This window comes from Colletes latitarsis, unplaced genomic scaffold, assembly GCF_051014445.1.
Source record: "Colletes latitarsis isolate SP2378_abdomen unplaced genomic scaffold, iyColLati1 scaffold0006, whole genome shotgun sequence".
NCBI classification, from domain to species: Eukaryota; Metazoa; Arthropoda; class Insecta; order Hymenoptera; family Colletidae; genus Colletes; species Colletes latitarsis.
In genome coordinates this window covers 9,167,843-9,194,570 of record NW_027488366.1, presented here as the reverse complement: position 1 = coordinate 9,194,570, position 26,728 = coordinate 9,167,843, and positions in this window count along the sequence as shown.

Below are 26,728 nucleotides of genomic sequence, written 5' to 3'. Positions count from 1 at the left end.
TATGTGAAGAATGCGAAAGTATGAGTCTGATGAGTGAAAATCCCAGACCTAACCTAGACCTAACATGCGTTATCCTCTAAAATATTGATCCAAACCAGGTTTAATGGACTGTTTCAGTGTGGTACCATACTACTACGTGATCCAAATCAGAAAAAACCCAGGATCTGTTCAACATGTATGTGAAAAACGCGAAAGTATGATCCTGATGAGGGCAAATCCCAGACCTATCCCAGACCTAACTTGCGTTGTCCTCTAAGATATTGATGGAAACCAGGTTTAATTGACTGTTTCTGTGTTGTACTTCATTACTACGTGATGCAATCCTGAAAAAGCCCAGCATCTAGCCATCAAGTATGAGAAATATGCGAAAGAATGAGCCTGATGAGAGCAAATCCCAGACCTAACCTAGACCTAACATGTATTATTCTCAAAAATATTGATCGAAACCAGGTTTAATTGAATGTTTCAGTGTGGTCCCACATTACTACGTGATCCAAACCAGAAAAAACCCAGGATCCGTACAACAAGTACGTGAAGAATGCGAAAGTATGAGTCTGATGAGTGAAAATCCCAGACCTAACCTAGACCTAACATGCGTTATCCTCTAAAATATTGATCCAAACCAGGTTTAATGGACTGTTTCAGTGTGGTACCACACTACTACGTGATCCAAACCAGAAAAAACCCAGGATCTGTTCAACAAGTATGTGAAAAACGCAAAAGTATGAGTCTGATGAGTGAAAATCCCACGGCTAACCTAGACCTAACATGCGTTATCCTCTAAAATATTGATCGAAACCAGGTTTAATCGACTGCTTCAGTGTGGTACCACATTACTACGTGATCCAAACCAGAAAAAACCCAGGATCCGTTCAACAAGTATGTGAAGAATGCGAAAGTATGAGTCTGATGAGTGAAAATCCCCGAACTAACCTAGACCTAACATGCGTTATCCTCTAAAATATTGATCCAAACCAGGTTTAATGGACTGTTTCAGTGTGGTACCACACTACTACGTGATCCAAACCAGAAAAAACCCAGGATCTGTTCAACATGTATGTGAAAAACGCGAAAGTATGAGCCTGATGAGGGCAAATCCCAGACCTATCCCAGACCTAACTTGCGTTGTCCTCTAAGACATTGATGGAAATCAGGTTTAATTGACTGTTTCTGTGTTGTACTTCATTACTACGTGATGCAATCCAGAAAAAGCCCAGCATCTAGCCATCAAGTATGAGAAATATGCGAAAGAATGAGCCTGATGAGAGCAAATCCAAGACCTAACCTAGACCTAACATGTCTAATTCTCAAAAATATTGATCGAAACCAGGTTTAATTGACTGTTTCAGTGTGGTCCCACATTACTACGTGATCCAAACCAGAAAAAACCCGGGATCCGTACGACAAGTATGTGAAGAATGCGAAAGTATGTGTCTGATGAGTGAAAATCCCCGACCTAACCTAGACCTAACATGCGTTATCCTCTAAAATATTGATCCAAACCAGGTTTAATGGACTGTTTCAGTGTGGTACCACACTACTACGTGATCCAAACCAGAAAAAACCCAGGATCTGTTCAACATGTATGTGAAAAACGCGAAAGTATGAGCCTGATGAGGGCAAATCCCAGACCTATCCCAGACCTAACTTGCGTTGTCCTCTAAGATATTGATGGAAACCAGGTTTAATTGACTGTTTCTGTGTTGTACTTCATTACTACGTGATGCAATCCAGAAAAAGCCCAGCATCTAGCCATCAACTATGAGAAATATGCGAAAGAATGAGCCTGATGAGAGCAAATCCCAGACCTAACCTAGACCTAACATGTATTATTCTCAAAAATATTGATCGAAACCTGGTTTAATTGACTGTTTCAGTGTGGTCCCACATTACTACGTGATCCAAACCAGAAAAAACCCAGGATCCGTACAACAAGTATGCGAAGAATGCGAAAGTATGAGCCTGATGAGTGAAAATCCCAGGCCTAACCTAGACCTAACATGCGTTATCCTCAAAAATATTGATCGAAACCTGGTATAATCGACTGTTTCAGTGTGGTACCACATTACTATGTGATCCAAACCAGAAAATAACCCAGGATCTGTTCAACGAGTATGTGAAGAATGCGAAAGTATGAGTCTGATGAGTGAAAATCCCAGGCCTAATCTAGACCTAACATGCGTTATCTTCAAAAATATTGACCGAAACCTGGTTTAATCGACTGTTTCAGTGTGGTACCATATTACTATGTGATCCAAACCAGAAAATAACCCAGGATCTGGTCAACGAGTATGTGAAGGGTGCGAAAGTATGAGTCTGATGAGAGCAAATACTAGACCTAACCCAGACCTAACATGCGTTATCCTCTAAAATATTTATCAAGACGAGGTTTAATTGAATGTTTCAGTGTGGTACCACATTACTACGTGATGCAATCCAGAAAAAGCCCAGGATCTAGCCATGAAGTTTGAGAAATATGCGAAACAATGAGCCTGATGAGGGCAAATCCTAGAGCTAACCCAGACCTAACATGCGTTATCCTCTAAAATATTGACCGCAACCAGGTTTAATGGACTGTTTCAGTGTGGTACCACACTACTACGTGATCCAAACCAGAAAAAACCCAGGATCTGTTCAACAAGTATGTGAAAAACGCGAAAGTATGAGCCTGATGAGGGCAAATTTCAGACCTATCCCAGACCTAACTTGCGTTGTCCTCTAAGATATTGATGGAAACCAGGTTTAAGTGACTGTTTCAGTGTTGTACTTCATTACTACGTGATGCGATCAAGAAAAAGCCCAGGATCTAGCCATCATGTATGAGACATATGCGAAAGAATAAGCCTGATGAGGGCAATTCCTAGACCTAACCCAGACCTAACATGCGTTATCCTCTAAAATATTTATCCAGACCAGGTTCCATTGAATGTTTCAGTGTGGTACCACTTTACTACGAGATCCAATCCAGAAATAGCCCAGGATCTAGCCATGAAGTATGAGAAATATGCGAAAGTATGAGCCTGATGAGGGCAAATCCTAGACCTAACCCAGACCTAACATGCGTTATCTTCTAAAATATTGATCGCAACCAGGTTTAATGGACTGTTTCCGTGTGGTACCACACTACTACGTGATCCAAACCAGAAAAAACCCAGGATCTGTTCAACAAGTATGTGAAAAACGCGAAAGTATGAGTCTGATGAGGTCAAATCCCAGACCTATCCCAGACCTAACTTGCGTTATCCTCTAACATATTGATCGAAACCAGGTTTAATTGACTGTTTCAGCGTGGTACCACATTATTACGTGATGCAATCCAGAAAAAGCCCAGGATCTAGCCATCAAGTATGAGAAATATGCGAAAGAATGAGCCTGATGAGGGCAAATCCTAGACCTAACCCAGACCTAACATGCGTTATCCTCTAAAATATTTATCCAGACCAGGTTCCATTGAATGTTTCAGTGTGGTACCACTTTACTACGAGATCCAATCCAGAAATAGCCCAGGATCTAGCCATGAAGTATGAGAAATATGCGAAAGTAAGAGCCTGATGAGGGCAAATCCTAGACCTATCCCAGACCTAACTTGCGTTATCCTCTAACATATTGATCGAAACCAGGTTTAATTGACTGTTTCAGCCTGGTACCACATTATTACGTGATGCAATCCAGAAAAAGCCCAGGATCTAGCCATCAAGTATGAGAAATATGCGAAAGAATGAGCCTGATGAGGGCAAATCCTAGACCTAACCCAGACCTAACATGCGTTATCCTCTAAAATATTTATCCAGACCAGGTTCCATTGAATGTTTCAGTGTGGTACCACTTTACTACGAGATCCAATCCAGAAATAGCCCAGGATCTAGCCATGAAGTATGAGAAATATGCGAAAGTATGAGCCTGATGAGTGCAAATCCTAGACCTAACCCAGACCTAACATGCGTTATCCTCTGAAATATTTATCAAGACCAGGTTTAATTGAATGTTTCAGTGTGGAACCACATTACTACGTGATACAATCCAGAAACAGCACAGGATCTAGCCATGAAGTATGAGAAATATGCGAAAGTATGAGCCTGATGAGGGCAAATCCTAGACCTAACCCAAACCTAACATGCCTTATCCCCTAAAATATTTATCAAGACCAGGATTAATTGAATGTTTCAGTGTGGTACCACATTACTACGTGAACCAAACCAGAAAAAACCCAGGATCCGTTCAACAAGTATGTTAAAACTGCGACAGTATGACCCGGATGAGGGCAAATCCCAGGCCTAACCTAGACCTAACATGCGTTGTCCACTAAAATATTGATGGAAACGAAGTTTAGTTGACTGTTTCAGTGTTGCACTTCATTACTACGTGATGGAATCCAGAAAAAGCCAAGGATCTAGCCATCAAGTATGAGAAATATGCGAAAGAATGAGCCTGATGAGAGCAAATCCCTGCCTTAACCTAGACCTAACATGAATTATTCTCTAAAATATTGATCAAAACCAGGTTTAATTGACTGTTTCAGTGTGGTGCCACATTACTACATGATCCAATCCAGAAATAGCCCAGGATCTAGCCATGAAGTATGAGAGATATGCGAAAGTATGAGCCTGATGAGGGCAAATCCTAGACCTAACCCAGACCTAACATGCGTTATTCTCTAAAATATTTATCAAGACAAGGTTTAATTGAATGTTTCAGTGTGGTACCACATTACTACGTGATCGAAACCAGAAAAAACCCAGGATCCGTTCAACAAGTATGTGAAGAATGCGAAAGTATGAGTCTGATCAGTGAAAATCTCAGGCCTTACCTAGACCTAACTTACGTTGTCCTCTAAAATATTGATGGAAACTAGGTTTCATTGACTGTTTCAGTGTGGTACTACATTACTACGTGATGCAATCCAGAAAACGCCCAGGATCTAGCCATCAAGTATCAGAAATATGCGAAAGAATGAGCCTGATGAGGGCAAATCCTAGACCTAACCCAGACCTAACATGCGTTATCCTCTAAAATATTTATCCTGACCAGGTTTCATTGAATGTTTCAGTGTGGTACCACTTTACTACGTGATCCAATCCAGAAATAGCCCAGGATCTAGCCATGAAGTATGAGAAATATGCGAAAGTATGAGCCTGATGAGGGCAAATCCAAGACCTATCCCAGACCTAACTTGCGTTGTCCTCTAAGATATTGATGGAGACCAGGTTCAATTGACTATTTCAGTGTTGTACTTCATTACTACGTGATGCAATCCAGAAAAAGCCCAGGATCTAGCCATGAAGTATGAGAAATATGCGAAAGTATGAGCCTGATGAGTGCAAATCCTAGACCTAACCCAGACCTAACATGCGTTATCCTCTGAAATATTTATCAAGACCAGGTTTAATTGAATGTTTCAGTGTGGTACTACATTACTACGTGATGCAATCCAGAAAAAGCCCAGGATCTAGCCATCAAGTTTGAGAAATATGCGAAAGAATGAGCCTGATGAGGGCAAATACTAGACCTAACCCAGACCTAACATGCGTTATCCTCTAAAACATTGATCGCAACCAGGTTTAATGGACTGTTTCAGTGTGGTACCACACTACTACGTGATCCAAACCAGAAAAAACCCAGGATCTGTTCAACAAGTATGTGAAAAACGCGAAAGTATGAGTCTGATGAGGTCAAATCCCAGACCTATCCCAGACTTAACTTGCGTTATCCTCTAAAATATTGATCGAAACCAGGTTTAGTCGACTGTTTCAGCGTGGTACCACATTACTACGTGATACAATCCAGAAACAGCCCAGGATCTAGCCATCAAGTTTGAGAAATATGCGAAAGTATGAGCCTAATGAGGGCAAATCCTAGACCTAACCCAAACCTAACATGCGTTATCCTCTAAAATATTTATCAAGACCAGGTTTAATTGAATGTTTCAGTGTGGTACCACATTACTACGTGAACCAAACCAGAAAAAACCCAGGATCCGTTCAACAAGTATGTTAAAACTGCGGCAGTATGACCCTGATGAGGGCAAATCCCAGGCCTAATCTAGACCTAACATGCGTTATCTTCAAAAATATTGACCGAAACCTGGTTTAATCGACTGTTTCAGTGTGGTACCATATTACTATGTGATGCAAACCAGAAAATAACCCAGGATCTGGTCAACGAGTATGTGAAGGGTGCGAAAGTATGTGTCTGATGAGAGCAAATACTTGACCTAACCCAGACCTAACATGCGTTATCCTCTAAAATATTTATCAAGACCAGGTTTAATTGAATGTTTCAGTGTGGTACCACATTACTACGTGATGCAATCCAGAAAAAGCCCAGGATCTAGCCATGAAGTTTGAGAAATATGCGAAACAATGAGCCTGATGAGGGCAAATCCTAGAGCTAACCCAGACCTAACATGCGTTATCCTCTAAAATATTGACCGCAACCAGGTTTAATGGACTGTTTCAGTGTGGTACCACACTACTACGTGATCCAAACCAGAAAAAACCCAGGATCTGTTCAACAAGTATGTGAAAAACGCGAAAGTATGAGCCTGATGAGGGCAAATTTCAGACCTATCCCAGACCTAACTTGCGTTGTCCTCTAAGATATTGATGGAAACCAGGTTTAAGTGACTGTTTCAGTGTTGTACTTCATTACTACGTGATGCGATCAAGAAAAAGCCCAGGATCTAGCCATCATGTATGAGACATATGCGAAAGAATAAGCCTGATGAGGGCAATTCCTAGAGCTAACCCAGACCTAACATGCGTTATCCTCTAAAATATTTATCCAGACCAGGTTCCATTGAATGTTTCAGTGTGGTACCACTTTACTACGAGATCCAATCCAGAAATAGCCCAGGATCTAGCCATGAAGTATGAGAAATATGCGAAAGTATGAGCCTGATGAGGGCAAATCCTAGACCTAACCCAGACCTAACATGCGTTATCTTCTAAAATATTGATCGCAACCAGGTTTAATGGACTGTTTCCGTGTGGTACCACACTACTACGTGATCCAAACCAGAAAAAACCCAGGATCTGTTCAACAAGTATGTGAAAAACGCGAAAGTATGAGTCTGGTGAGGTCAAATCCCAGACCTATCCCAGACTTAACTTGCGTTATCCTCTAAAATATTTATCAAGACCAGGTTTAATTGATTGTTTCAGTGTGGTACCACATTACTACGTGATGCAATCCAGAAAAAGCCGAGGATCTAGCCATGAAGTATGTGAAATATGCGAAAGTAAGAGCCTGATGAGGGCAAATCCTAGACCTATCCCAGACCTAACTTGCGTTATCCTCTAACATATTGATCGAAACCAGGTTTAATTGACTGTTTCAGCGTGGTACCACATTATTACGTGATGCAATCCAGAAAAAGCCCAGGATCTAGCCATCAAGTATGAGAAATATGCGAAAGAATGAGCCTGATGAGGGCAAATCCTAGACCTAACCCAGACCTAACATGCGTTATCCTCTAAAATATTTATCCAGACCAGGTTCCATTGAATGTTTCAGTGTGGTACCACTTTACTACGAGATCCAATCCAGAAATAGCCCAGGATCTAGCCATGAAGTATGAGAAATATGCGAAAGTATGAGCCTGATGAGTGCAAATCCTAGACCTAACCCAGACCTAACATGCGTTATCCTCTGAAATATTTATCAAGACCAGGTTTAATTGAATGTTTCAGTGTGGAACCACATTACTACGTGATACAATCCAGAAACAGCACAGGATCTAGCCATGAAGTATGAGAAATATGCGAAAGTATGAGCCTGATGAGGGCAAATCCTAGACCTAACCCAAACCTAACATGCCTTATCCCCTAAAATATTTATCAAGACCAGGTTTAATTGAATGTTTCAGTGTGGTACCACATTACTACGTGAACCAAACCAGAAAAAACCCAGGATCCGTTCAACAAGTATGTTAAAACTGCGACAGTATGACCCGGATGAGGGCAAATCCCAGGCCTAACCTAGACCTAACATGCGTTGTCCACTAAAATATTGATGGAAACGAAGTTTAGTTGACTGTTTCAGTGTTGCACTTCATTACTACGTGATGGAATCCAGAAAAAGCCCAGGATCTAGCCATCAAGTATGAGAAATATGCGAAAGAATGAGCCTGATGAGAGCAAATCCCTGCCTTAACCTAGACCTAACATGAATTATTCTCTAAAATATTGATCAAAACCAGGTTTAATTGACTGTTTCAGTGTGGTGCCACATTACTACATGATCCAATCCAGAAATAGCCCAGGATCTAGCCATGAAGTATGAGAGATATGCGAAAGTATGAGCCTGATGAGGGCAAATCCTAGACCTAACCCAGACCTAACATGCGTTATTCTCTAAAATATTTATCAAGACAAGGTTTAATTGAATGTTTCAGTGTGGTACCACATTACTACGTGATCGAAACCAGAAAAAACCCAGAATCCGTTCAACAAGTATGTGAAGAATGCGAAAGTATGAGTCTGATCAGTGAAAATCTCAGGCCTTACCTAGACCTAACTTACGTTGTCCTCTAAAATATTGATGGAAACTAGGTTTCATTGACTGTTTCAGTGTGGTACTACATTACTACGTGATGCAATCCAGAAAACGCCCAGGATCTAGCCATCAAGTATCAGAAATATGCGAAAGAATGAGCCTGATGAGGGCAAATCCTAGACCTAACCCAGACCTAACATGCGTTATCCTCTAAAATATTTATCCTGACCAGGTTTCATTGAATGTTTCAGTGTGGTACCACTTTACTACGTGATCCAATCCAGAAATAGCCCAGGATCTAGCCATGAAGTATGAGAAATATGCGAAAGTATGAGCCTGATGAGGGCAAATCCAAGACCTATCCCAGACCTAACTTGCGTTGTCCTCTAAGATATTGATGGAGACCAGGTTCAATTGACTATTTCAGTGTTGTACTTCATTACTACGTGATGCAATCCAGAAAAAGCCCAGGATCTAGCCATGAAGTATGAGAAATATGCGAAAGTATGAGCCTGATGAGTGCAAATCCTAGACCTGACCCAGACCTAACATGCGTTATCCTCTGAAATATTTATCAAGACCAGGTTTAATTGAATGTTTCAGTGTGGTACTACATTACTACGTGATGCAATCCAGAAAAAGCCCAGGATCTAGCCATCAAGTTTGAGAAATATGCGAAAGAATGAGCCTGATGAGGGCAAATACTAGACCTAACCCAGACCTAACATGCGTTATCCTCTAAAACATTGATCGCAACCAGGTTTAATGGACTGTTTCAGTGTGGTACCACACTACTACGTGATCCAAACCAGAAAAAACCCAGGATCTGTTCAACAAGTATGTGAAAAACGCGAAAGTATGAGTCTGATGAGGTCAAATCCCAGACCTATCCCAGACTTAACTTGCGTTATCCTCTAAAATATTGATCGAAACCAGGTTTAGTCGACTGTTTCAGCGTGGTACCACATTACTACGTGATACAATCCAGAAACAGCCCAGGATCTAGCCATCAAGTTTGAGAAATATGCGAAAGTATGAGCCTAATGAGGGCAAATCCTAGACCTAACCCAAACCTAACATGCGTTATCCTCTAAAATATTTATCAAGACCAGGTTTAATTGAATGTTTCAGTGTGGTACCACATTACTACGTGAACCAAACCAGAAAAAACCCAGGATCCGTTCAACAAGTATGTTAAAACTGCGGCAGTATGACCCTGATGAGGGCAAATCCCAGGCCTAACCTAGACCTAACATGCGTTGTCCTCTAAAATACTGATGGAAACCAAGTACAATTGACTGTTTCAGTGTTGTGCTTCATTACTACGTGATGCAATCCAGAAAAAGCCCAGGATCTAGCCATCAAGTATGAGGAATATGCGAAAGAATGAGCCTGATGAGAGCAAATCACAGACGTAACCCAGACCTAACATGCGTTATCCTCTAAAATATTTATCAAGACCAGGTTTAATTGAATGTTTCAGTGTGGTACCACATTACTATGTGATCCAAACCAGAAAGAGCCCAGGATCTAGCCATGAAGTATGAGAAATATGCGAAAGTAAGAGCCTGATGAGGGCAAATCCTAGACCTATCCCAGACCTAACATGCGTTATCCTCTAAAATATTGATCGAAACCTGGTTTAATCGACTGTCTCAGAGTGGTACCAAATTACTATGTGATCCAAACCAGAAAAAAACCAGGATCCGTTCAACAAGTATGTGAAGAATGCGAAAGTATGAGTCTGATGAGTGAATATCCCAGGCCTAACATAGACCTAACATGCGTTATCCTCAATAATATTGATCGAAACCAGGTTTAATCGACTGCTTCAGTGTGGTACCTCATTACTACGTGATCCAAACCAGAAAATATCCCAGGATCTGTTCAACGAGTATGTGAAGTGTGCGAAAGTAAGAGTCTGATGAGGTCATATCCCAGACCTATCCCAGACCTAACATGCGTTATCCTCTAAAATATTGATCGTAACCAGGTTTAGTCAACTGTTTCAGTGTGGTACCACATTACTACGTGATCCAAACCAGAAAAAACCCAGGTTCCGTTCAACAAGTATGTGAAGAATGCGAAAGTATGAGACTGATGTGTGAAAATCCCAGACCTAACCTAGACCTAACATGCGTTATCCTCTAAAATATTGATCCAAACCAGGTTTAATGGACTGTTTCAGTGTGGCACCACACTACTACGTGATCCAAACCAGAAAAAACCCAGGATCTGTCCAACAAGTATGTGAAGAACGCGAAAGTATGAGTCTGATGAGGGCAAATCCCAGACCTAACCCAGACCAAACTTGCGTTGTCCTCTAAGATATTTATCCAGACCAGGTTTAATTGACTGTTTCAGTGTTGTACTTCATTACTACGTGATGCGATCCAGAAAAAGCCCAGGATCTAGCCATCAAGTATGAGAAATATCCGAAAGAATGAGCCTGATGAGAGCAAATCCCAGACCTAACCTAGACCTAACATGAATTATTCTCTAAAATATTGATCGAAACCAGGTTTAATTGACTGTTTCAGTGTTGTACTTCATTACTACGTGATGCAATCCAGAAAAAGCCCAGGATCTAGCCATCAAGTATGAGAAATGTCCGAAAGTATGAGCCTGATGAGGGCAAATCCTAGACCTAACCCAGACCTAACATGCGTTATCCTCTAAAATATTTATCAAGACCAGGTTTAATTGAATGTTTCAGTGTGGTAACACGTTACTACGTGACCCAAACTAGAAAAAACCCAGGATCTGTTCAACAAGTATGTGAAGAATGCGAAAGTATGAGTCTGATGAGTGAAAATCCCAGACCTAACCTAGACCTAAGATGCATTATCCTCTAAAATATTTATCCAGACCAGGTTTCATTGAATGTTTCAGTGTGGTACCACATTACTACGTGATACAATCCAGAAACAGCCCAGGATCTAGCCATGAAGTATGAGAAATATGCGAAAGTATGAGTCTGATGAGAGCAAATCCTAGACCTAACCCAGACCTAACATGCGTTATCCTCTAAAATATTTATCAAGACCAGGTTTAATTGAATGTTTCAGTGTGGTGCCACATTACTACGTGATGTAATCCAGAAAAAGCCCAGGATCTAGCCATGAAGTTTGAGAAATATGCGAAAGAATGAGCCTGATGAGGGCAAATCCTAGAGCTAACCCAGAACTAACATGCGTTATCCTCTAAAATAGTGATCGCAACCAGGTTTAATGGACTGTTTCAGTGTGGTACCACACTACTACGTGATCCAAACCAGAAAAAACCCAGGATCTGTTCAACAAGTATGTGAAAAACGCGAAAGGATGAGTCTGATGAGGTCAAATTCCAGACCTATCCCAGACTTAGCGTGCGTTATCCTCTAAAATATTGATCGAAACCGGGTCTAATCGACTGTTTCAGCGTGGTACCACATTACTACGTGATCCAAACCAGAAAAAACCCAGGATCTGTTCAACAAGTATGTGAAAACGCGAAAGTATGAGCCTGATGAGGGCAAATTTCAGACCTATCCCAGACCTAACTTGCGTTGTCCTCTAAGATATTGATGGAAACCAGGTTTAAGTGACTGTTTCAGTGTTGTACCTCATTACTACGTGATGCGATCAAGAAAAAGCCCAGGATCTAACCATCATGTATGAGACATATGCGAAAGAATAAGCCTGATGAGGGCAATTCCTAGACCTAACCCAGACCTAACATGCGTTATCCTCTAAAATATTTATCCAGACCAGGTTTCATTGAATGTTTCAGTGTGGTACCACTTTACTACGAGATCCAATCCAGAAATAGCCCAGGATCTAGCCATGAAGTATGAGAAATATGCGAAAGTATGAGCCTGATGAGGGCAAATCCTAGGCCTAACCCAGACCTAACATGCGTTATCTTCTAAAATATTTATCAAGACCCGGTTTAATTGAATGTTTCAGTGTTGTACTTCATTACTACGTGATGCGATCCAGAAAAAGCCCAGGATCTAGCCATCAAGTATGAGAAATATGCGAAAGAATGAGCCTGATGAGAGCAAATCCCAGACCTAACCTAGACCTAACATGAATTATTCTCTAAAATATAGATCGAAACCAGGTTTAATTGACTGTTTCAGTGTTGTATTTCATTACTACGTGATGCAATCCAGCAAAAGCCCAGGATCTAGCCATCAAGTATGAGAAATATGCGAAAGTATGAGCCTGACGAGGGCAAATCCTAGACCTAACCCAAACCTAACATGCGTTATCCTCTAAAATATTTATCAAGACCAGGTTTAATTGATTGTTTCATTGTGGTCCCACATTACTACGTGATCCAAACCAGGAAAAACCCAGGATCCGTTCAACAAGTATGTGAAGAGTGCGAAAGTATGAGTCTGATGAGTGAAAATCCCAGACCTAACCTAGACCTAAGATGCATTATCCTCTAAAATATTTATCCAGACCAGGTTTCATTGAATGTCTCAGTGTGGTACCACTTTACAACGTGATCCAATCCAGAAATAGCCCAGGATCTAGCCATGAAGTATGAGAAATATGCGAAAGTAAGAGCCTGATGAGGGCAAATCCTAGACCTATCCCAGACCTAACTTGCGTTATCCTCCAAAATATTGATCGAAACCAGGTTTAATTGACTGTTTCAGCGTGGTACCGCATTACTACGTGATCCAATCCAGAAATAGCCCAGGATCTAGCCATGAAGTATGAGAAATATGCGAATGTAAGAGCCTGATGAGTGCAAATCCTAGACCTATCCCAGACCTAACTTGCGTTATCCGCCAAAATATTGATCGAAACCAGGTTTAATTGACTGTTTCAGCGTGGTACCACATTACTACGTGATACAATCCAGAAACAGCCCAGGATCTAGCCATGAAGTATGAGAAATATGCGAAAGTATGAGCCTGATGAGGGCAAATCCTAGACCTAACCTAGACCTAACATGCGTTATCCTCCAAAATATTTATCAAGACCAGGTTTAATTGATTGTTTCAGTGTGGTCCCAAATTACTACGTGATCCCAACCAGAAAAAACCCAGGATCTAGCCATGAAGTTTGAGAAATATGCGAAAGAATGAGCCTGATGAGGGCAAATCCTAGAGCTAACCCAGACCTAACATGCGTTATCCTCTAAAATATTGATCGCAACCAGGTTTAATGGACTGTTTCAGTGTGGTACCACACTACTACGTGATCCAAACCAGAAAAAACCCAGGATCTGTTCAACAAGTATGTGAAAAACGCGAAAGGATGAGTCTGATGAGGTCAAATTCCAGACCTATCCCAGACTTAGCTTGCGTTATCCTCTAAAATATTGATCGAAACCGGGTCTAATCGACTGTTTCAGCGTGGTACCACATTACTACGTGATCCAAACCAGAAAAAACCCAGGATCTGTTCAACAAGTATGTGAAAACGCGAAAGTATGAGCCTGATGAGGGCAAATTTCAGACCTATCCCAGACCTAACTTGCGTTGTCCTCTAAGATATTGATGGAAACCAGGTTTAAGTGACTGTTTCAGTGTTGTACCTCATTACTACGTGATGCGATCAAGAAAAAGCCCAGGATCTAACCATCATGTATGAGACATATGCGAAAGAATAAGCCTGATGAGGGCAATTCCTAGACCTAACCCAGACCTAACATGCGTTATCCTCTAAAATATTTATCCAGAACAGGATTCATTGAATGTTTCAGTGTGGTACCACTTTACTACGAGATCCAATCCAGAAATAGCCCAGGATCTAGCCATGAAGTATGAGAAATATGCGAAAGTATGAGCCTGATGAGGGCAAATCCTAGGCCTAACCCAGACCTAACATGCGTTATCTTCTAAAATATTTATCAAGACCCGGTTTAATTGAATGTTTCAGTGTTGTACTTCATTACTACGTGATGCGATCCAGAAAAAGCCCAGGATCTAGCCATCAAGTATGAGAAATATGCGAAAGAATGAGCCTGATGAGAGCAAATCCCAGACCTAACCTAGACCTAACATGAATTATTCTCTAAAATATAGATCGAAACCAGGTTTAATTGACTGTTTCAGTGTTGTATTTCATTACTACGTGATGCAATCCAGCAAAAGCCCAGGATCTAGCCATCAAGTATGAGAAATATGCGAAAGTATGAGCCTGACGAGGGCAAATCCTAGACCTAACCCAAACCTAACATGCGTTATCCTCTAAAATATTTATCAAGACCAGGTTTAATTGATTGTTTCATTGTGGTCCCACATTACTACGTGATCCAAACCAGGAAAAACCCAGGATCCGTTCAACAAGTATGTGAAGAATGCGAAAGTATGAGTCTGATGAGTGAAAATCCCAGACCTAACCTAGACCTAAGATGCATTATCCTCTAAAATATTTATCCAGACCAGGTTTCATTGAATGTTTCAGTGTGGTACCACTTTACAACGTGATCCAATCCAGAAATAGCCAAGGATCTAGCCATGAAGTATGAGAAATATGCGAAAGTAAGAGCCTGATGAGGGCAAATCCTAGACCTATCCCAGACCTAACTTGCGTTATCCTCCAAAATATTGATCGAAACCAGGTTTAATTGACTGTTTCAGCGTGGTACCGCATTACTACGTGATCCAATCCAGAAATAGCCCAGGATCTAGCCATGAAGTATGAGAAATATGCGAATGTAAGAGCCTGATGAGGGCAAATCCTAGACCTATCCCAGACCTAACTTGCGTTATCCTCCAAAATATTGATCGAAACCAGGTTTAATTGACTGTTTCAGCGTGGTACCACATTACTACGTGATACAATCCAGAAACAGCCCAGGATCTAGCCATGAAGTATGAGAAATATGCGAAAGTATGAGCCTGATGAGGGCAAATCCTAGACCTAACCTAGACCTAACATGCGTTATCCTCCAAAATATTTATCAAGACCAGGTTTAATTGATTGTTTCAGTGTGGTCCCACATTACTACGTGATCCCAACCAGAAAAAACACAGGTCCGTTCAACAAGTATGTGAAGAATGCGAAAGTATGAGTCTGATGAGTGAAAATCCCACGCCCAACCTAGACCTAACATGAATTATTCTCTAAAATATTGATCGAAACCAGATTTAATTGACTGCTTCAGTGTGGTACCACATTACTACGTGATGCAAACCAGAAAAAACCCAGGCTCCGTTCAACAAGTATGTGAAGAATGCGAAAGTATGAGTCTGATTAGGGCGAATCCCATATCTATCCCAGACCTAACTTGCGTTGTCCTCTAAAATATTGATGGAAACCAGGTTTAATTGACTGTTTCAGTGTTGTACTTCATTACTACGTTATGCAATCCAGAAAAAGCCCAGGATCTAGCCATCAAGTATGAGAAATATGCGAATGAATGAGCCTGATAAGAGCAAATCCCAGACCTAGCCTAGACCTAACATGAATTATTCTCTAAAATATTGATCGAAACCAGGTTTAATTAACTGTTTCAGTGTGGTCCCACATTACTACGTGATACAATCCAGAAACAGCCCGGGATCTAGCCATGAAGTATGAGAAATATGCGAAAGTATGAGCCTGATGAGGGCAAATCCTAGACCGAACCTAGACCTAACATGCGTTATCCTCCAAAATATTTATCAAGACCAGGTTTAATTGATTGTTTCAGTGTGGTCCCACATTACTACGTGATCCCAACCAGAAAATACCCAGGATCCGTTCAACAAGTATGTGAAGAATGCGAAAGTATGAGTCTGATGAGTGAAAATCCCAGGCCTAACCTAGACCTAACATGAATTATTCTCTAAAATATTGATCGAAACCAGATTTAATTGACTGCTTCAGTGTGGTACCACATTACTACGTGATGCAAACCAGAAAAAACCCAGGCTCCGTTCAACAAGTATGTGAAGAATGCGAAAGTATGAGTCTGATTAGGGCGAATCCCATATCTATCCCAGACCTAACTTGCGTTGTCCTCTAAAATATTGATGGAAACCAGGTTTAATTGACTGTTTCAGTGTTGTACTTCATTACTACGTTATGCAATCCAGAAAAAGCCCAGGATCTAGCCATCAAGTATGAGAAATATGCGAATGAATGAGCCTGATAAGAGCAAATCCCAGACCTAGCCTAGACCTAACATGAATTATTCTCTAAAATATTGATCGAAACCAGGTTTAATTAACTGTTTCAGTGTGGTCCCACATTACTACGTGATGCAAACCAGAAAAAGCCCAGGATCCGTTCAACAAGTATGTGAAGAATGCGAAAGTATGAGTCTGATGAGAGCAAATCCTAGACCTAACCCAGACCTAACATGCGTTATCCTCTAAAATATTTATCAAGACCAGGTTTAATTGAATGTTTCAGTGTGGTGCCACATTACTACGTGATGTAATCCAGAAAAAGCCCAGGATCTAGCCATGAAGTTTGAGAAATATGCGAAAGAATGAGCCTGATGAGGGCAAATCCTAGAGCTAACCCAGACCTAACATGCGTTATCCTCTAAAATATTGATCGCAACCAGGTGTAATGGACTGTTTCAGTGTGGTACCACACTACTACGTGATCCAAACCAGAAAAAACCCAGGATCTGTTCAACAAGTATGTGAAAAACGCGAAAGGATGAGTCTGTTGAGGTCAAATTCCAGACCTATCCCAGACTTAGCTTGCGTTATCCTCTAAAATATTGATCGAAACCGGGTCTAATCGACTGTTTCAGCGTGGTACCACATTACTACGTGATCCAAACCAGAAAAAACCCAGGATCTGTTCAACAAGTATGTGAAAACGCGAAAGTATGAGCCTGATGAGGGCAAATTTCAGACCTATCCCAGACCTAACTTGCGTTGTCCTCTAAGATATTGATGGAAACCAGGTTTAAGTGACTGTTTCAGTGTTGTACCTCATTACTACGTGATGCGATCAAGAAAAAGCCCAGGATCTAGCCATCATGTATGAGACATATGCGAAAGAATAAGCCTGATGGGGGCAATTCCTAGACCTAACCCAGACCTAACATGCGTTATCCTCTAAAATATTTATCCAGACCAGGTTTCATTGAATGTTTCAGTGTGGTACCACTTTACTACGAGATCCAATCCAGAAATAGCCCAGGATCTAGCCATGAAGTATGAGAAATATGCGAAAGTATGAGCCTGATGATGGCAAATCCTAGGCCTAACCCAGACCTAACATGCGTTATCCTCTAAAATATTTATCAAGACCAGGTTTAATTGAATGTTTCAGTGTGGTACCACATTACTACGTGACCCAAACCAGAAAAAACCCAGGATCTGTTCAACAAGTATGTGAAAAACGCGAAAGTATGAGCCTGATGAGGGCAAATCCCAGACCTATCCCAGACCTAACTTGCGTTATCCTCTAAAATATTCATCGAAACCAGGTTTAATTGACTGTTTCAGTGTTGTACTTCATTACTACGTGATGCAATCCAGAAAAAGCCCAGGATCTAGCCATCAAGTATGAGAAATATGCGAAAGTATGAGCTTGATGAGGGCAAATCCTAAACCTAACCCAAACCTAACATGCGTTATCCTCTAAAATATTTATCCAAACCAGGTTTCATTGAATGTTTCAGTGTGGTACCACTTTACTACGTTATCCAATCCAGAAATAGCCCAGGATCTAGCCATGGAGTATGAGAAATATGCGAAAGTAAGAGCCTGATGAGGGCAAATCCTAGACCTATCCCAGACCTAACTTGCGTTATCCTCCAAAATATTGATCGAAACCAGGTTTAATTGACTGTTTCAGCGTGGTACCACATTACTACGTGATACAATCCAGAAATAGCCCAGGATCTAGCCATGAAGTATGAGAAATATGCGAAAGTATGAGCCTGATGAGGGCAAATCCTAGGCCTAACCCAGACCTAACATGCGTTATCCTCTAAAATATTTATCAAGACCAGGTTTAATTGAATGTTTCAGTGTGGTACCACATTACTACGTGACCCAAACCAGAAAAAACCCAGGATCTGTTCAACAAGTATGTGAAAAACGCGAAAGTATGAGCCTTATGAGTGCAAATCCTAGACCTAACCCAGACCTAACATGCGTTATCCTCCAAAATATTGATCGAAACCAGGTTTAATTGACTGTTTCAGCGTGGTACCACATTACTACGTGATACAATCCAGAAACAGCCCAGGATCTAGCCATGAAGTATGAGAAATATGCGAAAGTATGAGCCTGATGAGGGCAAATCCTAGACCTAACCCAGACCTAACATGCGTTATCCTCCAAAATATTTATCAAGACCAGGTTTAATTGATTGTTTCAGTGTGGTCTCACATTTCTACGTGATCCAAACCAGAAAAAACCCAGGATCTGTTCAACAAGTATGTGAAAAACGCGAAAGGATGAGTCTGATGAGGTCAAATTCCAGACCTATCCCAGACTTAGCTTGCGTTATCCTCTAAAATATTGATCGAAACCGGGTCTAATCGACTGTTTCAGCGTGGTACCACAGTACTACGTGATCCAAACCTGAAAAAACCCAGGATCTGTTCAACAAGTATGTGAAAAAACGAAAGTATGAGCCTGATGAGGGCAAATTTCAGACCTATCCCAGACCTAACTTGCGTTGTCCTCTAAGATATTGATGGAAACCAGGTTTAAGTGACAGTTTCAGTGTTGTACCTCATTACTACGTGATGCGATCAAGAAAAAGCCCAGGATCTAGCCATCATGTATGAGACATATGCGAAAGAATAAGCCTGATGAGGGCAATTCCTAGACCTAACCCAGACCTAACATGCGTTATCCTCTAAAATATTTATCCAGACCAGGTTTCATTGAACGTTTCAGTGTGGTACCACTTTACTACGAGATCCAATCCAGAAATAGCCCAGGATCTAGCCATGAAGTATGAGAAATATGCGAAAGTATGAGCCTGATGAGGGCAAATCCTAGGCCTAACCCAGACCTAACATGCGTTATCTTCTAAAATATTTATCAAGACCCGGTTTAATTGAATGTTTCAGTGTTGTACTTCATTACTACGTGATGCGATCCAGAAAAAGCCCAGGATCTAGCCATCAAGTATGAGAAATATGCGAAAGAATGAGCCTGATGAGAGCAAATCCCAGACCTAACCTGGACCTAACATGAATTATTCTCTAAAATATAGATCGAAACCAGGTTTAATTGACTGTTTCAGTGCTGTATTTCATTACTACGTGATGCAATCCAGAAAAAGCCCAGGATCTAGCCATCAAGTATGAGAAATATGCGAAAGTATGAGCTTGATGAGGGCAAATCCTAGACCTAACCCAGACCTAACATGCGTTATCCTCTAAAATATTTATCAAGACCAGGTTTAATTGAATGTTTCAGTGTGGTACCACATTACTACGTGACCCAAACCAGAAAAAACCCAGGATCTGTTCAACAAGTATGTGAAAAACGCGAAAGTATGAGCCTGATGAGGGCAAATCCCAGACCTATCCCAGACCTAACTTGCGTTATCCTCTAAAATATTCATCGAAACCAGGTTTAATTGACTGTTTCAGTGTTGTACTTCATTACTACGTGATGCAATCCAGAAAAAGCCCAGGATCTAGCCATCAAGTATGAGAAATATACGAAAGTATGAGCTTAATGAGGGCAAATCCTAGACCTAACCCAAACCTAACATGCGTTATCCTCTAAAATATTTATCCAAACCAGGTTTCATTGAATGTTTCAGTGTGGTACCACTTTACTACGTGATCCAATCCAGAAATAGCCCAGGATCTAGCCATGGAGTATGAGAAATATGCGAAAGTAAGAGCCTGATGAGGGCAAATCCTAGACCTATCCCAGACCTAACTTGCGTTATCCTCCAAAATATTGATCGAAACCAGGTTTAATTGACTGTTTCAGCGTGGTACCACATTACTACGTGATACAATCCAGAAACAGCCCAGGATCTAGCCATGAAGTATGAGAAATATGCGAAAGTATGAGCCTGATGAGGGCAAATCCTAGACCTAACCCAGACCTAACATGCGTTATCCTCCAAAATATTTATCAAGACTAGGTTTAATTGATTGTTTCAGTGTGGTCCCACATTACTACGTGATCCAAACCAGAAAAAACCCAGGATCTGTTCAACAAGTATGTGAAAAACGCGAAAGGATGAGTCTGATGAGGTCAAATTCCAGACCTATCCCAGACTTAGCTTGCGTTATCCTCTAAAATATTGATCGAAACCGGGTCTAATCGACTGTTTCAGCGTGGTACCACATTACTACGTGATCCAAACCAGAAAAAACCCAGGATCTGTTCAACAAGTATGTGAAAACGCGAAAGTATGAGCCTGATGAGGGCAAATTTCAGACCTATCCCAGACCTAACTTGCGTTGTCCTCTAAGATATTGATGGAAACCAGGTTTAAGTGACTGTTTCAGTGTTGTACCTCATTACTACGTGATGCGATCAAGAAAAAGCCCAGGATCTAGCCATCATGTATGAGACATATGGGAAAGAATAAGCCTGATGAGGGCAATTCCTAGACCTAACCCAGACCTAACATGCGTTATCCTCTAAAATATTTATCCAGACCAGGTTTCATTGAATGTTTCAGTGTGGTACCACTTTACTACGAGATCCAATCCAGAAATAGCCCAGGATCTAGCCATGAAGTATGAGAAATATGCGAAAGTATGAGCCTGATGAGGGCAAATCCTAGACCTAACCCAGACCTAACATGCGTTATCTTCTAAAATATTTATCAAGACCAGGTTTAATTGAATGTTTCAGTGTGGTACCACATTACTACGTGATGCAATCCAGAAAAAGCCCAGGATCTAGCCATCAAGTTTGAGAAATATGCGAAAGAATGAGCCTGATGAGGGCAAATACTAGACCTAACCCAGACCTAACATGCGTTATCCTCTAAAATATTGATCGCAACCAGGTTTAATGGACTGTTTCAGTGTGGTACCACATTACTACGTGATACAATCCAGAAACAGCACAGGATCTAGCCATGAAGTATGAGAAATATGCGAAAGTATGAGCCTGATGAGGGCAAATCCTAGACCTAACCCAAACCTAACATGCGTTATCCCCTAAAATATTTATCATGACCAGGTTTAATTGAATGTTTCAGTGTGGTACCACATTACTACGTGAACCAAACCAGAAAAAACCCAGGATCCGTTCAACAAGTATGTTAAAACTGCGACAGTATGACCCTGATGAGGGCAAATCCCAGGCCTAACCTAGACCTAACATGCGTTGTCCTCTAAAATATTGATGGAAACCAGGTTTAATTGACTGTTTCAGTGTTGTACTTCATTACTACGTGATGCAATCCAGAAAAAGCCCAGGATCTAGCCATGAAGTATGAGAAATATGCGAAAGTAAGAGCCTGATGAGGGCAAATCCTAGACCTATCCCAGACCTAACTTGCGTTATCCTCTAACATATTGATCGAAACCAGGTTTAATTGACTGTTTCAGCGTGGTACCACATTACTACGTGATGCAATCCAGAAAAAGCCCAGGATCTAGCCATCAAGTATGAGAGATATGCGAAAGTATGAGCCTGATGAGGGCAAATCCTAGACCTAACCCAGACCTAACATGCGTTATTCTCCAAAATATTTATCAAGACAAGGTTTAATTGAATGTTTCAGTGTGGTACCACATTACTACGTGATCAAAACCAGAAAAAACCCAGGATCCGTTCAACAAGTATGTGAAGAATGCGAAAGTATGAGTCTGATCAGTGAAAATCTCAGGCCTTACCTAGACCTAACTTGCGTTGTCCTCTAAAATATTGATGGAAACTAGGTTTCATTGACTGTTTCAGTGTGGTACTACATTACTACGTGATGCAATCCAGAAAACGCCCAGGATCTAGCCATCAAGTATCAGATATATGCGAAAGAATGAGCCTGATGAGGGCAAATCCTAGACCTAACCCAGACCTAACATGCGTTATCCTCTAAAATACTTATCCTGACCAGGTTTCATTGAATGTTTCAGTGTGGTACCACTTTACTACGTGATCCAATCCAGAAATAGCCCAGGATCTAGCCATGAAGTATGAGAAATATGCGAAAGAATGAGCCTGATGAGAGCAAATCCCAGACCTAACCTAGACCTAACATGCGTTATCCTCTAAAATATTGAGCGAAACCAGGTTTAATGGACTGTTTCAGTGTGGTACCACACTACTTCGTGATCCAAACCAGAAAAAACCCAGGTTCTGTTCAACAAGTATGCGAAAAACGCTAAACTGTGAGCCTGATGAGGGCAAATCTTAGACCTAACCCAGACCTAAGATGCGTTATCCTCTAAAATATTTATCCAGACCAGGTTTCATTGAATGTTTCAGTGTGGTACCACTTTACTACGTGATCCAATACAGAAATAGCCCAGGATCTAGCCATGAAGTATGAGAAATATGCGAAAGTAAGGGCCTGATGAGGGCAAATCCTAGACCTATCCCAGACCTAACTTCCGTTATCCGCTAAAATATTGATCGAAAACAGGTTTAATTGACTGTTTCAGTGTGGTACCACATTACTACGTGACACAATCCAGAAACAGCCCAGGATCTTGCCATGAAGTATGAGAAATATGCGAAAGTATGAGCCTGATGAGAGCAAATCCTAGACCTAACCCAGACCTAACATGCGTTATCCTCTAAAATATTTATCAAGACCAGGTTTAATTGATTGTTTCAGTGTGGTCCCACATTACTACGTGTTTCATGCCAGAAAATACCCAGGGTCTGTTCAACATGTATGAGAAATATGCGGAAGAATGAGCCTGATGAGAGCAAATCCCAGACCTAACCTAGACCTAACATGCGTTATCCTCTAAAATATTGAGCGAAACCAGGTTTAATGGACTGTTTCAGTGTGGTACCACACTACTTCGTGATCCAAACCAGAAAAAACCCAGGATCTGTTCAACAAGTATGCGAAAAACGCTAAACTGTGAGCCTGATGAGGGCAAATCTTAGACCTAACCCAGACCTAAGATGCGTTATCCTCTAAAATATTTATCCAGACCAGGTTTCATTGAATGTTTCAGTGTGGTACCACTTTACTACGTGATCCAATCCAGAAATAGCCCAGGATCTAGCCATGAAGTATCAGAAATATGCGAAAGTATGAGCCTGATGAGGGCAAATCCAAGACCTATCCCAGACCTAACTTGCGTTGTCCTCTAAGATATTGATGGAGACCAGGTTCAATTGACTGTTTCAGTGTTGTACTTCATTACTACGTGATACAATCCAGAAACAGCCCAGGATCTAGCCATGAAGTATGAGAAATATGCGAAAGTATGAGCCTGATGAGTGCGAATCCTAGACCTAACCCAGACCTAACATGCGTTATCCTCTGAAATATTTATCAAGACCAGGTTTAATTGAATGTTTCAGTGTGGTACTACATTACTACGTGATGCAATCCAGAAAACGCCCAGGATCTAGCCATCAAGTTTGAGAAATATGCGAAAGAATGAGCCTGATGAGGGCAAATACTAGACCTAACCCAGATCTAACATGCGTTATCCTCTAAAACATTGATCGCAACCAGGTTTAATGGACTGTTTCAGTGTGGTACCACACTACTACGTGATCCAAACCAGAAAAAACCCAGGATCTGTTCAACAAGTATGTGAAAAAGGCGAAAGTATGAGCCGTATGAGTGCAAATCCTAGACCTAACCCAGACCTAACATGCGTTATCCTCTGAAATATTTATCAAGACCAAGTTTAATTGAATGTTTCAGTGTGGTACTACATTACTACGTGATGCAATCCAGAAAAAGCCCAGGATCTAGCCATGAAGTATGAGAAATATGCGAAAGTATGAGCCTAATGAGGGCAAGTCCTAGACCTAACCCAAACCTAACATGCGTTATCCCCTAAAATATTTATCAAGACCAGGTTTAATTGAATGTTTCAGTGTGGTACCACATTACTACGTGATCGAAACCGGAAAAAACCCAGGATCCGTTCAACAAGTATGCGAAAAACGCTAAACTGTGAGCGTGATGAGGGCAAATCTTAGACCTAACCCAGACCTAAGATGCGTTATCCTCTAAAATATTTATCCAGACCAGGTTTCAATGAATGTTTCAGTGTGGTACCACTTTACTACGTGATCCAATCCAGAAATAGCCCAGGATCTAGCCATGAAGTATGAGAAATATGCGAAAGTAAGAGCCTGATGAGGGCAAATCCTAGACCTATCCCAGACCTAACTTCCGTTATCCTCTAAAATATTGATCGAAACCAGGTTTAGTTGACTGTTTCAGCGTGGTACCACATTACTACGTGATACAATCCAGGAACAGCCCAGGATCTAGCCATGAAGTATGAGAAATATGCGAAAGTATGAGCCTGATGAGGGCAAATCCTAGACCTAACCCAGACCTAACATGCGTTATCCTCTAAAATATTTATTAAGACCAGGTTTAATTGATTGTTTCAGTGTGGTCCCACATTACTACGTGTTCCATGCCAGAAAATACCCAGGATCTGTTCAACATGTATGAGAAATATGCGGAAGAATGAGCCTGATGAGAGTAAATCCCAGACCTAACCTAGACATAACATGAATTATTCTTTAAAATATTGATCGAAACCAGGTTTACTTGACTGTTTCAGTGTGGTCCCACATTACTACGTGATCCAAACCAGAAAAAACCCAGGATCTGTTCAACAAGTATGTGAAAAACGCGAAACTGTGAGCCTGATGAGGGCAAATCTTAGACCTAACCTTGACCTAACATGCGTTATCCGCTAAGATATTTATCCAGACCAGGTTTCATTGAATGTTTCAGTGTGGTACCACTTTACTACGTGATCCAATCCAGAAATAGCCCAGGTGCTAGCCATGAAGTATGAGAAATATGCGAAAGTATGAGCCTGATGAGGGCAAATCCTAGACCTAACCCAGACCTAACATGCGTTATTCTCTAAAATATTTATCAAGACCAGGTTTAATTGAATGTTTCAGTGTGGTACCACATTACTACGTCATCCAAACCAGAAAAAACCCAGGATCCGTTCAACAAGTATGCGAAGAATGCGAAAGTATGAGTCTGATCAGTGAAAATCTCAGGCCTTACCTAGACCTAACTTGCGTTGTCTTCTAAAATATTCATGGAAACCTGGTTTCATTGACTGTTTCAGTGTGGTACTACATTACTACGTGATGCAATCTAGAAAAAGCCCAGGATCTAGCCATCAAGTGTGAGAAATATGCGAAAGAATGAGCCTGATGACAGCAAATCCCAGACCTAACCTAGACCTAACATGCGTTATCCTCTAAAATATTGAGCGAAACCAGGTTTAATGGACTGTTTCAGTGTGGTACCACTTTACTACGTGATCCAATCCCGAAATAGCCCAGGATCTGTTCAACAAGTATGTGAAAAACGCGAAACTGTGAGCCTGATGAGGGCAAATCTTAGACCTAACCTTGACCTAACATGCGTTATCCTCTAAGATATTTATACAGACCAGGTTTCATTGAATGTTTCAGTGTGGTACCACTTTACTACGTGATCCAATCCAGAAATAGCCCAGGAGCTAGCCATGAAGTATGAGAAATATGCGAAAGTAAGAGCCTGATGAGGGCAAATCCTAGACCTATCCCAGACCTAACTTCCGTTATCCTCTAAAATATTGATCGAAACCAGGTTTAATTGACTGTTTCAGCGTGGTACCACATTACTACGTGATAGAATCCAGAAACAGCCCAGGATCTAGCCATGAAGTATGAGAAATATGCGAAAGTAAGAGCCTGATGAGGGCAAATCTAGACCTATCCCAGACCTAACTTCCGTTATCCTCTAAAATATTGATCGAAAACAGGTTTAATTGACTGTTTCAGTGTTGCACTTCATTACTAAGTGATGCAATCCAGAAACAGCCCAGGATCTAGCCATCAAGTATGAGAAATATGCGAAAGAATGAGCCTGATGAGGGCAAATCCTAGACCTAACCCAGACCTAACATGAATTATTCTCTAAAATATTGATCGAAACCAGGTTTAATTGACTGTTTCAGTGTTGTACTTTATTACTACGTGATGCAATCCAGAAAAAGCCCAGGATCTAGCCATCAAGTATGAGAAATATGCGAAAGAATGAGCCTGATGAGAGCAAATCCCAGACCTAACCAAGACCTAACATGAATTATTATGCAATCCAGAAACAGCCCAGGATCTAGCCATGAAGTATGAGAAATATGCGAAAGTATGAGCCTGATGAGTGCAAATCCT